We start from the raw sequence: 14,592 nt of genomic DNA, 5'->3' as shown, positions 1-14,592 counted from the left end.
GATAGATAGATAGATATAAAAAGGTACTAGTGATAATTTCCAGGTAGTGGAGTTGAGATGAAATTTTTTTTCTTCTTCATATTTTAACTTCTCAACACTTCTGTACTCAGTACCATGAGATTGATTTAGTGTACAAAAAAAAAACGATGAAGGCATGTCCATATTTTCATAACTCATATAAATGACCCTCACATATGCTTGGAGAAGGGAAGATGTCTCTCTTCCTTGCTCTGATTAATGTCACTAATGTCCTACACTGTGAAGAGAAGCAGCCTTCCATTAAATAAGCTGACACAATGATTACATATGAATAGCAAATTCCTTACTGTCCTGATAAAAATGCACACATTCCAAGGTAGATCTAGTGTTACTGCACCTGCCCATTTAAATGCCAGGGTAGAACAGCAGGAGCTTCTGGCTGTTGAGGCTATGGCTTCCATTCCCACTGATCAATAAAGCCTACTAGCATAGTGATGGGATCTGTATGGGGCTGTTTCTTTTGTGTTTTCTCTTCACTTAGTTGATGTTCTTTATATATTCTAGATATTATTCTGTTGTGTGAGGAACAGCTGGCATACAGTGGTGGCCCAGGATAAGCACAATCCAGATTTCTGGAGGCCCACACAATTGGCACCTCCACAAGGCAGAAGCAAGAGGGGGAGCAATGGAAGGAAGTCAGTTTCCTCCTCCTATTTGTATTTTCTCATGTCACTCAATAGAATACTCTGGGCCTAATAAACAGAAATTGTGCAAAGAGATCTTCTTTGGTCTTTCTTCTCCTTATATATATATATCACACTCTTCATTGAAAACAAAACTTTTTCTCCCCCCAGGCCTAGTATTTTTAGTGGGAATAGTTTAACCCTGACAATTTGAAAAAGCAACAACCTATCTGTTGTTGTGATATGGTTTGCGTCTAGTGTGAACCAGGGAATGGTGACAGATAGGTGTAGGATGACAGTTTAAATCTTGATATTATTATTCACTTTTATATCACACTCTTCATTGAAAACAAAACTTTTTCTCCCCCCAGGCCTAGTATTTTTAGTGGGAATAGTTTAACCCTGACAATTTGAAAAAGCAACAACCTATCTGTTGTTGTGATATGGTTTGCGTCTAGTGTGAACCAGGGAATGGTGACAGATAGGTGTAGGATGACAGTTTAAATCTTGATATTATTATTCACTTTTATTTCATTATACTTTTATGTGCGGTTACCAGGACTAACATATCAGACTCCATATATTCTTTTCCTAGGCAATCAAATCTGTTTTTCTCCCCCATAACTCTTAAGGTGAGGCACTGGATTGTTTACAGCTGCCCCCTATTCTTTGTCCTTCCTCACCACAATCTCTCCGGCTTTCAGCTGCCTGGTGCATCCAGTGCAGTCCTTCATGGCCAAAAGCAGACTAGGTTTGGAATGAAATCCTGGGGTGACCCTACAAATTTATTTTTAAAATTAATTTTATTGGTACATTTCAGATATAAATAATGATAATATTCATCATAGGGAATTTGTGCCTGTACATTATATATCTTGATTCTTTTTTTCCCCATACTCATCACCTCCCTTCAAACCCTCTTCCCCTCCTTATTTGTAAAGCTTTATTTACATTTTGCCTTCTATTCTCTTTTTTTTCCTTTTCCCATCCTCCCTTTCCCCTTCCTTCCTCCTTTGTACCACTTCCCATTTGAACATTTTCTTCCTATTTCACAATATTTATTATACATTTTGGTCCTTATTTACCCGTTTGGGTTCTCACACCAGAGAAACAATGTGATATTTAAATAAATGTGTCCAATTGATTTCACTTTTAGAGTATGGTCTCTACTCCCAAAATTGTTATTCAGATTTAATGCTATCCCAATTAAAATTCCATTATCATATATTACAGAACTAGAGAACACACTCCTAAATTTCATCTGGAACCAGAAGAGATCTAGAATAGCAAATACAATTCTTGACAATGAAAGGCAAGGCAGGGGGCATCACAATTCCTGACTTGAAATTGTACTGTAGAGCTACTATGATAATAACAGCATGGTACTGGTAAAAAGAAAAAAAAATCAACCTGAAGATCAATGGAACAGATTAGAAGATGCAGAAACCACCCAAAACACACTCAGCAACTTTACCTTCAACAAAGGAGCCAAACATATTCACAGGAGGAAAGCCTCTTTAATGAATAGTGTTGGAAAAACTGGCTTTCCACATGCTTAAGACTAAAACTAGACCCATGTCTCTCATCATATACTAAACTAAGCTAAAAATGAATCAGAGATCTAAATTATAAAACAGAGACACTAAATCTGCTGAAAGAGAGAATAGGTGTAGGCAAAGCCTTCATGAACAAATCCCTGATGGCATGGGAAATACTACAAAGAAACAACAACTGAGATCTTGTCTTATTAAAAAGCTTTTGGGGCTGGGGATTTAGCTCAGTGGTTCCACTGCCTGCTTTGCAAGCACAAGGACCAGAATTTGATCCACAGTACCAACAGAGTGAAGAGACAACCCAGATTGGGAAAAAATTTTAGCCATTTGTTCCTCAGACAAAGGACTATATCTAGAACAAATAAAGAATTGAAAAAAATCACAGTCTCCAAATTTAAAGACCCAATTCAAAAATTGGCATCTGAGATGAATATACACTTCTTAGAAGAAGTACAAATAACAAATAAATATATGAAAAAAAGTTCAGCATCACTGGTCATTTGAGAGTTGCATATTAGAACAATGTTGAGATTCTATCTCACTCCAGAAAGAATGGCTGCTATCAAGAAGCCAACCACTAACAAATGGTTATTAAATCAACTAATAGCAAATGAGCTGTAGGGAAAAAGGAACCCTTCACTGTTGTTGGGAGTGTAGACTGGTGAAGCCACTTTGGAGATTTCTCAAAAAACTACAACTAGGGGAGATTCCATCTGAGCCAGATATTTCCCTTCTGGGTATCTTCCTGAAAGAATTAAAAACATCATACCACAGCAATATACGCACCTCCGTGTTTATAGCAGCACAAGTTGTGATAACTGAATCTTGGAAACAACTTAAATGCCCAACAACCAATAAGCAGATAAAAAAGAAATTTATTTATACCATGGTGTAGTACTCAGCCATAAAAAGGGATAAACTTGAGACAATTCTGGGTAAATGCATGCACCTTAAGACCACACTCTTAAGTGAAATAAAATGAACACACATGTACAAATATTGCATTGTCTATGTGGTGTGAAAAACTGAAAGTGTAAATAAGGACCAAATTGTATAATCCATATAGTGTAATAGGAAGAAATTGTTTAACATAATTCTGAGTGTCAGATACTTTGTTAATAATTAATATGTTTAATGCAAAAAAGGTATAGTTTTCTTAGGAGATGAGTTGAGAGATTAGTAATTGAAAATATATTCTTTTAAGATCATGATACACAGTGTATTCACCATTGTTACTCTATTTTGATATGAAATTTTATTTTCATAGAAGTGTTTTTATATTTTCTTTATTAATATCTGCTTTGTTACATTAAAATAAAAAATGTAAAAAAAAGAAAACATTGAGAAAAGAGTGAATGACTATTGAGCTTCACTAGTAGCCCAAATATGAGGAGCAGGTCAGATTTCTACATTTCCTATAGCAGCATTGGTGTCTTGCTTTTTGAAGTAAAATTTCAAGTCTTCCAGAGGTTCACAGCAGTAATTTTTTTTCCTTTTGGGCGACCTGGTTCTTTAGACAGTTCAGGTGGGTCTGTTTTATTTTTGAAAGAGGAATCTATCTCTGCCACCTCTACTGAAGTGAGTGTTGCAAGGATTACTGAGAAAGGGCCCTTCCATTTTGGCTTTAATTGGTCAGCAAGCATACCCTCTTTCCAAGTTTTTATGAGCACTCGGTCCCTAGGATTGATAGTCGGTGGTTCTCCTGGGCAAGGACCTGGCAGGACTCTGTTCCCATACATTTGGATAGCCTACTGTGATTTACCCAGATTAATGAGATAATGTAAGAGCCTCATGGTCTCTGGGCCTACTATCATAACAGGCAATAGAAATGGTCTCCTATATACCATTACAAATGAGCTCAAACAGCCCAGTTTGTGGTATGTTATGAACCCTCATGAGCGCTTTTGGGAGCAATAGGAGTCAGGACTCATACATCTCTGGCAAAGTTTCACTTTAGGATCCGGTTAGCTTTTTTGCCTTCCCAGAAGATTGAGGCCACAGAGAACAATGTAGGTGGTATTTTATTCCTAAATACTTTGCCAACCCCTGAGTTATCTGGGAGGTAAAAGAAGGTCCATTGTCATTTTTGAGGGACTAGGATAGTCTAATCTAGCAATGATTTCTTGAAGAAACACCTTGACCAGCTCCATAGCCTTTTCTGAACAGGAAGGTTTATTAATATCTACTTTACTCCAGCCTGTAGTGGTGTCACTAAGACCAACATCTGTTTAAATCCTCTACATGGTGGCATATGGACAGTCTAATTTCTAGTCCTCCCAAGGGTTTGTCTCTCTCCTCTGTACAAGTTCTAATAAAGAAGATGGTTTAAGCTTGCTTGGGTTACTGTAGGCACAGAATAGTCAGATTTTCCAGAGCTATCAGGTGGTTGATGCTAGTCCTAGTCCTGTGAAATCTTGAGTGACTATTTCCAATATAGCATATCTTCCCATATGGAAGAAATATGAAATGCTTTCATAGCCAACCACTGTTTACTTGAGGAAAGACCAGTTTGTTTTCTAAGTACCATCAGAGCCTCCTTTTAATTCTCCTTTCTCCTGGGGCCCATTTATCTTCTTGGAGAATGTAGATTGGTTTTAATGATTCTCCATGAACTAGGAATAGGATTAGTCTTATGGAGCTATAAGGCTACCCTTTTTGCTTCCCTATCAGGCTTTTCATTTCCCAAGGAGACTTCAGAAATGTATCTTTGGTGCCTTTTACAATGCATGAGTGCTATCTGCTTAGGAAGATGGACTGCCTCTAGGGGGTGTAGAATTTCTTGTCTGTGCTTGATAGATGATTGTTTATTACATTCTAGGGGCACAGACTAAAGGCCTTTTACAGTTTACTACAAAGGTTTTTCCATTAGTACAAAATTAGTAACCAAATCCTATGAAACTCAGCCATTCCCTTGAAGGAGCAAAACTTTTGTTTGTTGGCAGGAAGCTCAAGATCACAGTTAACCTGTATCTGGTCCCTAGACAGCTGTTGTTCCCCAGATGTAAGAATATACAGCTGATAAGGAACTTTTTGGAGGGATATCTGAGCATTTTCTTTGGAGACTTTCTATGCCTTCCTAGCTAGAAATTTGAGAGTCTATACAGTGTTATAGATAGATAATTTGTGAGTTTGGCTACAAACTAGAATAACATCTACATACTGTAGGATAGCTTCATGTTTAAGATTTAAATTCCTCAAGTCTTTCTCTAGTGCCCAAGCAAAAAGGTGAGGACTGTCCCTATACTTCTGTGGGAGAACTGTCCAAGCATATTGCTGCTTTTCTCTTGAGATGGATGTTCCCACTGGGGATGTGGCTCACTGATGCCGTACCTACCTGAAAAGTGCAAGGTCCTGAGTTTGATCCCTGGTACCAGAAAAAAAAAAAAGAAATGGAATATTCCCATTCAAAGTTAAACACAAATTGAGAATCAGATGTAGGGGGATGGAGAAAATGTATCCTTTAAATCTAAGATTAATATGTACAAAAGACTCAACACACTTCTTTATCTCTCTGATAAGAGCAACTCACCCATCAGATACCATTCATAGTTTCCCACTAGTGCAATCCCAGATTGGTTCTGTTGAAGGGGGAATAACCCTTCCAGAGCGGCTTCTTTACTTTTTAAAAATATTATTCATTTGCATAGTTCCTAGCCTTTTGTAAATTTGTGCCTGAAAAAGTGGCCTGATTTATTGGCTTGGGGACTATAAGAAGGAGGTAGGAGATCCCCTCCAGTATCATCAAACAGATCAGAGAGACCCATATCCTGCTGAAACAAGTGGAGGTTCCAAGACAATACTGTCCTCTTCTTTTTGAACCTTTCTTCTGATAGTCACAAAATCCTGTACATAAGAAGATTTCATTCCACTTTTTATATTTTAAACAGAAACATCGTATAACTGGAGAATAGTTTAAAGTACCATCCTGTAACCATATTTTGCCAGCTCTTATCTGATGTTGGACCTAAATCATATTGCAGTAGTTTACGAGCTTTTTCTGTTCTAAACTGCCAGTATCAAACTTTTCCCACTCATGGGCAAAGCTAGTGAAATATGTATGGTGATGAGGTCCAAGATCTTTCCCATTGGCTCAGGAGGATACAACTAGGTCTGACTACTTAAAGTGGCATCTCACGCAGAAGGAGGAGATCCAAGGGTTCCACAAATCATCTCTGTGGAAACCCTAACAGACCAGACAGATGTCACTGTTCAAGTGATTATGGCATCATTAAGCAAAGAAGAAAAAAAAACCTTGGGGCTTTTATCTCCATAATTGGACCCATCAACTCATTAAGGAGAATGGGGACAAGCCATTTACTGTCGTCACATAGTCCTTTAACTCCAATGAAGTAAGAGCAGAACTTCTCTAAGTAAAGTTACCTTAACCAGTTAGTTGAACTCCTTGAGGACCCAACTTTCATTTTGAGTCCTTTGATGACTGTACTTGTATACTAAATGACTTTATGGCTTACCTGATATTTCAAATCCCTTGATGACTACTTAGGCAGAATGAAATCAATTGGATAATTATCTCTTGCATTTACTTCAATAGTAAAAAGGGTAGAAACAGGGACGGCTCTGTTTTCATATACTCACAGTCTCTTTAATTAAAATTTAAACAATATTTAGTGGTTTTGTTCAGGTAATCACACATAGGTTTTAAATTACTTGCACTTAATCAAGGAAGAAATCAAGCCAGGAAGTATATCTTCAGTTGGGTTTTCAGATAGGGAGGAAGCAAGTCAGCTAAAGCTGGAAATCCAGCTGGGAAGCCATTGCCCTATGCAGAATTTAAGGAAAGCAGGATGTGAGTCAGCTAAAGCAGGTTTGAACAGGCTCTCCCAGCCCTACCCCACTCAGGCAAAAGCATTGTGTGCTTCCTTTTAAAACAGATAAATTTTTCTCTTCTGTGCAGGGAAGGGCCACTTTGTTGGTTAAAACAAATTCAAAAAGAAAAGAGATTCCTCCCTCTTGTTTCCCCAAATCAGAGGCTTAGCTCAGTCAGAAGGCCAATTATTAAAAAATAAAAAGAAAGAAAGAAAAGAAAAGGAAAAAATATCATTAGTTGGCTTAATCCCACATCTAACAGCATGATTCCACATAGGCTCTAAACATATTTATTCATGCCACCTACACTCAGGGTGGGTCACCCTTAATCCTAGCATCTCAACTTTAATCCCAGCATCATAGAAACTGCTAGCATCACACCAAAAAAGAAATCAACCAAAAAAAAAACAAAACAAAACAAAACAAAAAAAGACATTTTACAAACTTGGGCTAAGCAGAGACCAGGTTAATTTCCCAAAAGAGTAACAAAGTACAACAAATACAATGACAACAGGAACCTGCAGAATGAGTGCAAGCAGCCAAAAAATAAAGACAAGACTACATCCTCTTCTCCAATCCCTATGGCCAGTCCTGGAAGCCTCTCTCTGGGGCCTTGATAAGAGTCATCCCCTGATTCTTGGTGTAGGGGAGAAAGTGAGGGAAAGAAAGAGAAAAGAAAAGAAAAAAGCCTCATGGAGAGAAACAAAATTTATGCTCAGTGTGGGCCTTGGTGTCTGGTACTTCAGTTTTACTCCTGGCTGTCTACACCAAAATGTTATTGAGTAGCTCTTTCTACAAGTGTCGTACCAAACAAACATTACCAAATTTGGGGTTGCTTGCATCTCCTTCTAGGTCAGATTCCAGGTTTTTCTCATCTCAAACAAATAATTGAATGAACCAAGTGAAAAGCAGTAGCAAATTTTATTTGAAGAATTAAAAATGAAGAATGGAGAGAAAATGTCTCTGTAGCATGAGTTTGGAATGAGTAAAAGAGGAAAAGGCAAGGCAAAATATACTCTGGAGGATGTAAGGTGGGCTATCACGAGGAAGCCACAATTGGTTCCCAATTCTTGATTTAATCTGATGGACAGAAAATGACCAGAAAGAATATTTTAATGCCAGTTTCTTTGATTTTAGTAATTTCCACTTTATTGCATACACACTTTATGTAGCCATGGATCCATATCTCTCATATGGCTTATTTTGTTCTTTTCCAGTTTATTGTTCATTAAGGGAATCTTATTATACTAAGTATATGTGTGCTCAGAACTCAGAAAATATAAATGAGAGGTAAATTTCATGCCAACCGTACCATGTTAAAAAAAAAAAAAGACTAGCATTTCCAGGTATTAGTCTTCCCCTCAAAGAGAAAATTTTCTCATTGTGGAAATGGGTGGGGAGAGTGATATGAGAAAATAGATAATTCAGTTAGCATGATGGATATTACTACATATATATTAATCATATATATTAATCATATATATGATATATATATCATATATATAGCCAAACCCATGACATCATATGTCATAAATATATGCAGTCTTTCTCTATCAAGAAAAAAAAATAAAAATAAATAATTTTTAAAATGCCATTTTAATAGGGGTCAATTCCAGGTCAATACAGGATAGAATGAGCTCAATAATGAATAAGATAAATTCAGTGGAAGATTTACAACAAACAAGTGAAGAGACAGAGGTTACCAATGCAAAATTATTAAAAGAAATGTTTTACATAGTGGAATTCTCACTGAACTATACCAATACTATTTTTGCTAAAGCAAAGCCCATGATTAGGCATCAAAGGTGGGGGATGAAGAACTTAATTAGATATCAGAGGGTGACAAAATATCAAGGCTGTCTCAGTCTAAATTTCTTATTATGATTCTTGCTAAAATCTTCTTCCCAAGTGGCAGACCTTGCCCAGAAGGACCCAAAATATCATGACAAAACTTTGGCCAAAGAGTGAATTTTTTCATTTATATATATATTTGTAGATATATCACACACATATAAAGGGTGATCAAAATGTGTTGAATGTTTAAATTTTGAAAAAAAATTAGCATAAAAGGCACACTGGCATTAATCTCTCAAAAAATACCTCTCACTTAAAACATTTATTTCATTATTCTCAACACTTTATTGATTTTTATTATGAAAATATTTCATTTGTATAGTACCTGTTTGCAATATGTAATGATTACTTTCATTGTACTGAGTTGGTATAGTATAAATACATAACATATATTTGTTATTTTTTCCTTCCCTTTCTCCTCCTGCTTTTCTCAATTTCCAAAGCAATTTTGGAAAACTTGCTACTGCACTGTGGATACCACAGATAGAGTCCAGGCTCTTTTGTAGGACAAAGAATGGGAAGTGTACATCTAATCCTTAAAAAAAGTGCCTAAAGTATTTTGAAGATAACAGGAAGATGTACTCAAGGTGGGAACTAACAGAGAAGTTCCTTTACGGTGACAGGAAAAGAAAAAAGTAGAACACAGCACACAGATACAGGTGCCTTTGGTCTATGGATAAGACTGCTAGGAATGATTGACAAGGTGTTGAGTTATCTCATAGGCTTTCAACAAGCATACATATCCCAGAGTTCACTCTAAAACAAATATAGGAGATGCAGCCTATATTTGGAAACCATTAAGTAGTGGGAAGCTTACTGAAGGTCAGGAAAGAGGTCTATGCACCTGCTCTGTTCTGTATCTGTAAGAGATTCACTGGGCCTTTATTGTTTTATGATTCTCTCAGAGGTATGGAAGGAAGAGTGGCCCTGTGGCATTGGCCAAATTTGAGTGGGTGGAGGGAACTTGTCTCCCAGGCCCATTATGCTACCTGTACTTTTTCCTGATTGCCTTTAAGATCTGTGATCTATAACATAGCATATGCTACTGCCTAGTGTCATTCAACAGAAAGGTTTGTACAAAGGTAAAGTTATATCCTCCTCCATGTCATTCCTCACATCTCAAACCATGCCATTTTGGGCTCTTCTCTAAAATCAAAATGACATGAAAGGTAAATGTTTTCAATCCATTCATGACAACACGGTGTTTCAGGCCAATTGACCTCATAAGCTTAGATATCTCTGCTATTAGCTTACAGAATCAGTTGAGGCCATATACTTGGGTAAAAGAGAAAAGGATATATTGAAAGAGCCTACAGAAGTGGAATGGCCCATTTTCCTCAAATCATTATTTCTCTGGGTACATGTAAGTGAGGGTCTTTTATAGAAAGTAGCACAGGACAGGAGGAATATGGAAAGAAGAGGCATATATATTCCATTTTCTTTGTAGTTGTGCGATTGGGCCCCAACCTCCTCAGAGGCACACTTGCATATCCTGTCACTTCTTTGAAGGTGAGGTGATAAAGTGTTGGTCATGTGTTGAGAGAGAGAGAGAGAGATTGCAAATCTCTACACCTGTTTTATCACACCCAGTCATATTTGATTCATTCCTTTTTCTTTATGGGAAGAAGCCTAGGCTTCAACCTCCTGAGGCTGACATTTGCCTATCCTGTTTCTTCTTTGAGGTTGAGGGGATGAGGTGTTGATTATGTGCTGAGGGTGGGGCTTGGAAAATTATTTATCTCTACAAGGAAAAATCTAAATTTTAAATTCTATTTTACACTGTTGTTAAAATTGCCCCTTTCTTATTTCAGCCCTCAATTTTGAGGGTTTTGAGGTGTCACATCATCAGGCCTGTGTTGGACTGATGTGTAAATTCTATCACAAATAGCTGGAACACTAGCAAGGAAAAGCCAGATGAGAAGAGTGTCACTAACAGTTATAAAGTAAAATACTACAGAAAATCAAAGTCAGAAGATATAAAATGGTTACACTTATCATGCAAAAGAATCTTTCTTTATATTTGAGAAAGACACAATAAGAATTACAACTCCATGAACTCAAAGAGAATGAATCCACCAGGCAAGGTGAGAAATTAAACAGAAAAGCAAAGAAGGAAACCAACAGCTGGAAAATAACATGACAGAGATAAGACAATACATATCAGTTATAACTATCAAAGTTAATGGTCTCAATTCACCAATCAAATGAAAAATGCTGGCAGAATGGATCAAGAAGAAAGATCCAACAATATGCTACATACAAGAAACACATTTAATTGAAAAACAAATTCATAGACTAAAAGTCAAGGGATAGAAAATAATATTTCATGTGACAGGAACCTGGAAAAAAGCAGGGTTAGCTATTCTATTTGCCGACAGTGGGGATTTCAAGCAAAGATTCATTAAGAGAGACGAAGAAGGTCATTACATCCCGGTAAAGGGAACAATTCAAGAGGAAGAAATAACAGTCATGAATATATATGCACCAAATAGCAGCACATACAATTATACAAAACAAATATTAGCAGACATTAAAAATCGTATAAGAAAAAAATGAGAATCAAGACTTGCCATGTAAAGGTACATGATCCCAACAATGAATGTAACTGTACTGTATCCCTAAATGTACCAATAAACTCAATAAAAAAAAAGAAAAAAAAAAAGAAAAAAATGAGAATCAAGACTTGCCATGTAAAGGTACATGATCCCAACAATGAATGTAACTGTACTGTATCCCTAAATGTACCAATAAACTCAATAAAAAAAAAATCGTATAAGCACTAACATAGTTGTAATGGGGGACCTCGATACCCCATTGTCACAAATAGACAGATCAAATAGAAAAAAATCAATAATGAAATGTTAGAATTGAGCCAAGCTTATAAACCAATGGACTTAGTAGATGTCTACAGAGTGTTCTACCTACAACACCAGAACACACATTCTCCTCAGCTGCACATGGGACATTCTCCAAAATAAAGTATATACTAGCTCATACAACATGCTTAAGTAAAGGCAAAGGAATTGTAATAATCTGATGCATATTGTCAGGCCATAGTGCAAAGAAATTGTGATTCAAAGGCCAAAAAAGCACAAGAGCTTCATAAACACATGGAAATTAAAAAACACCCCCAGGAACAATCAATAGGTCACAGATAAATAAGAAATCAGACAATTTCTAAAATTAAACAGTAATGACAATACAGCATACCAGATGTTATGGGACACAATGGAAGCAGAACTATGAGGAAAATTTATAGATGTGAATATGCATATCAGGAAAATAGAGTGGGCTGAAATGAACAACCTAATATAGAACCTTAAGCTTCTGGAAAAAGAAAAGCAAGTCAAGCCCAAAGCTCATATGAGGGGGAAAATTATAAAAATAAAAGCATAAAGCAGAGGGGAGGAGGGGGTGAAGGAAGCACAGGAACAAGGGGAAAAAATGAGAACCAAGACCTGTCATGTAAAGGTACAAGATCCCAATAATGAATGTAACTGTACTGTATACCTCAAATGTACCAATAAACTCAATTAAAAAAATAAAAGCATAAATCAATGCAATGGAGACCATGAAAATAATACAAAGAATAAATCAATCAAGGAGTTCTTTGAAAGATTAAATAAACGACAAACCCTTCACCAACTTTATCAAAAAAAAAAAAGGAAAGACTCAAATCTATGTAATTAGGAATGAAAATGGTGAAATCATAATAGATCATGAAGACATCCAGAAGATCATCAATATCTACTTCAAAAACCTGTATTATAATAAGGTTGAAATTACAGAAAAAATGGACAGATACCTAGATACATATGGGAGGAGGAGCTGGGGAGGCTAGCTGTGCAGGTCACAGGTAGCATCCACCCAGGTCGCCAAGGAGGAGCTGAGGAGCCCACACTCACGGGGATCAGTGGGCAGAATCACTTCCCCTCTCCCTGCCTCTGGGCCACACCAGTACAGGGATCCACACCACAGAGGTGCAGGGGTCGTAAAGGCCATTGTCTGAGTTCCAGAAGATAGAGCAGAAGTGAACAACAGAAGGAGGGCCTCTCTCAGGCTCCTTGATGAAAACTGAAGCCCACAGGAAAAGTGAAGAAAATCTCTGCAATAAAGGCACACCAGACCACCATAGTTGGTAAGTTGGAGGGATCATCACCTCTCATCAGAACATGGCCTATCTTCAGGGAACAGTCAGCTGGAACCTGTAGTAGAAATGTGCAGAGTTCAACCCAGCAGGAGGTCGGGGAGCTCAATTTAGGCCTTGCAGCCAGAAATCAGCCTGAATCTCAGGGATCTGCTGCTGGCTTGCTGAGACTAATTGACTTAGATCTGCACACTGCTGCTGACATTATCTTTTATGATAGCAGAAACAAATCCAGAAGAATGCCCTTTATTTTTATTTTTTATTTTCAAAGTTGTTTTTTTCTCTTATTTTTAGTTTTTTAAATTTTCCTTTTCTTTTCAAGTTTCTTTTTTCTTCTCCCTCCCTCCCTCCCTTTCTCTATCTCACTCTCAGCCCCTCTCTCCCACCTTGCTTTTTGTCTCTCTCCCTGTTTGTTCCTGTTCCTATCCTAATTTGGATTTCTTTTTTCTTTTCTTCTCTCCTTTTCCTTCTCTCAATTGTCAATAATTTAAAAGGAAAATGAATAGTTTCTAACTTCCCTATTGCTGTTAAGTTTTTCTGTTTATTTATTTATTTATTTTGTTTTTTGAGACAGGATTTTACTATGTAGTTGAGACTGACCTGGAACTCACTATGTAGCCCAGGCTGGTCTCGAACTCACAGTGATCCTCCTGCCTCAGCCTCCCAAGTGCTGGGATTGTAGGTGTGCACCACCATACCCAGATCCTTCTGTCTATCCTTTTGTTCTCTTTTTTCCTCTTGTCTTCAACAGTTTCCTAGAGTTTGTGTGATCTTTCTGTGTCCTCTGACTTCAATTCTAACTTTTCCCTATGCTTCTATTTATCAATCCCTCCCTCCCCAACTCCTTCTAAATCCTCATCCCAAAGTGTAAAGTTGCTATATTGAAGAGTTTATTCACTATACACATATTTTGAACTTGTCCTTGATTTTGATTTAATTCACACAGTTAAACGTCTTTGGTTGATAATTACCACAAATTGTCATTTTCTAAGCTGTTCTTGATGCTATTGTTGTTGCTGATTGTATCACTTGGGCTAATATGTTGTGATTGATCTAATCAGTTGTCCTTCCTCATACACTGAAAACCTAGATATATATGAATTACCAAAACTGTAAAATACAGAAGAAATGGACAGTTTCCTAGATACATATAAATTACCAAAACAGAATCAAGAAGATATAAAAATTCTAAACAAACCAATATCAGTCAATGAAATTGAATATGTAATTTAAAAACTACCAACAAAGAAAATCCCTGGCTCTGATGGATTCACTTTTGAATTCTACAAGAAATTCAGAGAAAAACTAATGCCACTGCTCCTCAACTCTTTTATGAAATTGAAAGGAAAACAATATTCCCAATTCATTTCTGTGACCAAGCATTACCCTGATTACAAAACCAGAGAAGGATCCAACCAAAAAGGAGAATTACAGGCCAATCTCCCAAATGAACATAGATACAAAAATGTTCAATAAAATACTGGCAAACAGAATGCAGCAATGGGCCAGGAATTTAGCTCAGTGGTTCGGTGGCCTGCCTTGCAAGCAC

The sequence above is a fragment of the Fukomys damarensis genome, unplaced genomic scaffold, assembly GCF_012274545.1.
Source record: "Fukomys damarensis isolate Sample0158 unplaced genomic scaffold, DMR_v1.0_HiC HiC_scaffold_39, whole genome shotgun sequence".
Taxonomy (NCBI): domain Eukaryota; kingdom Metazoa; phylum Chordata; class Mammalia; order Rodentia; family Bathyergidae; genus Fukomys; species Fukomys damarensis.
The sequence above is the reverse complement of the archived record's forward strand: the minus strand, read 5'-3'. Positions refer to the sequence as shown.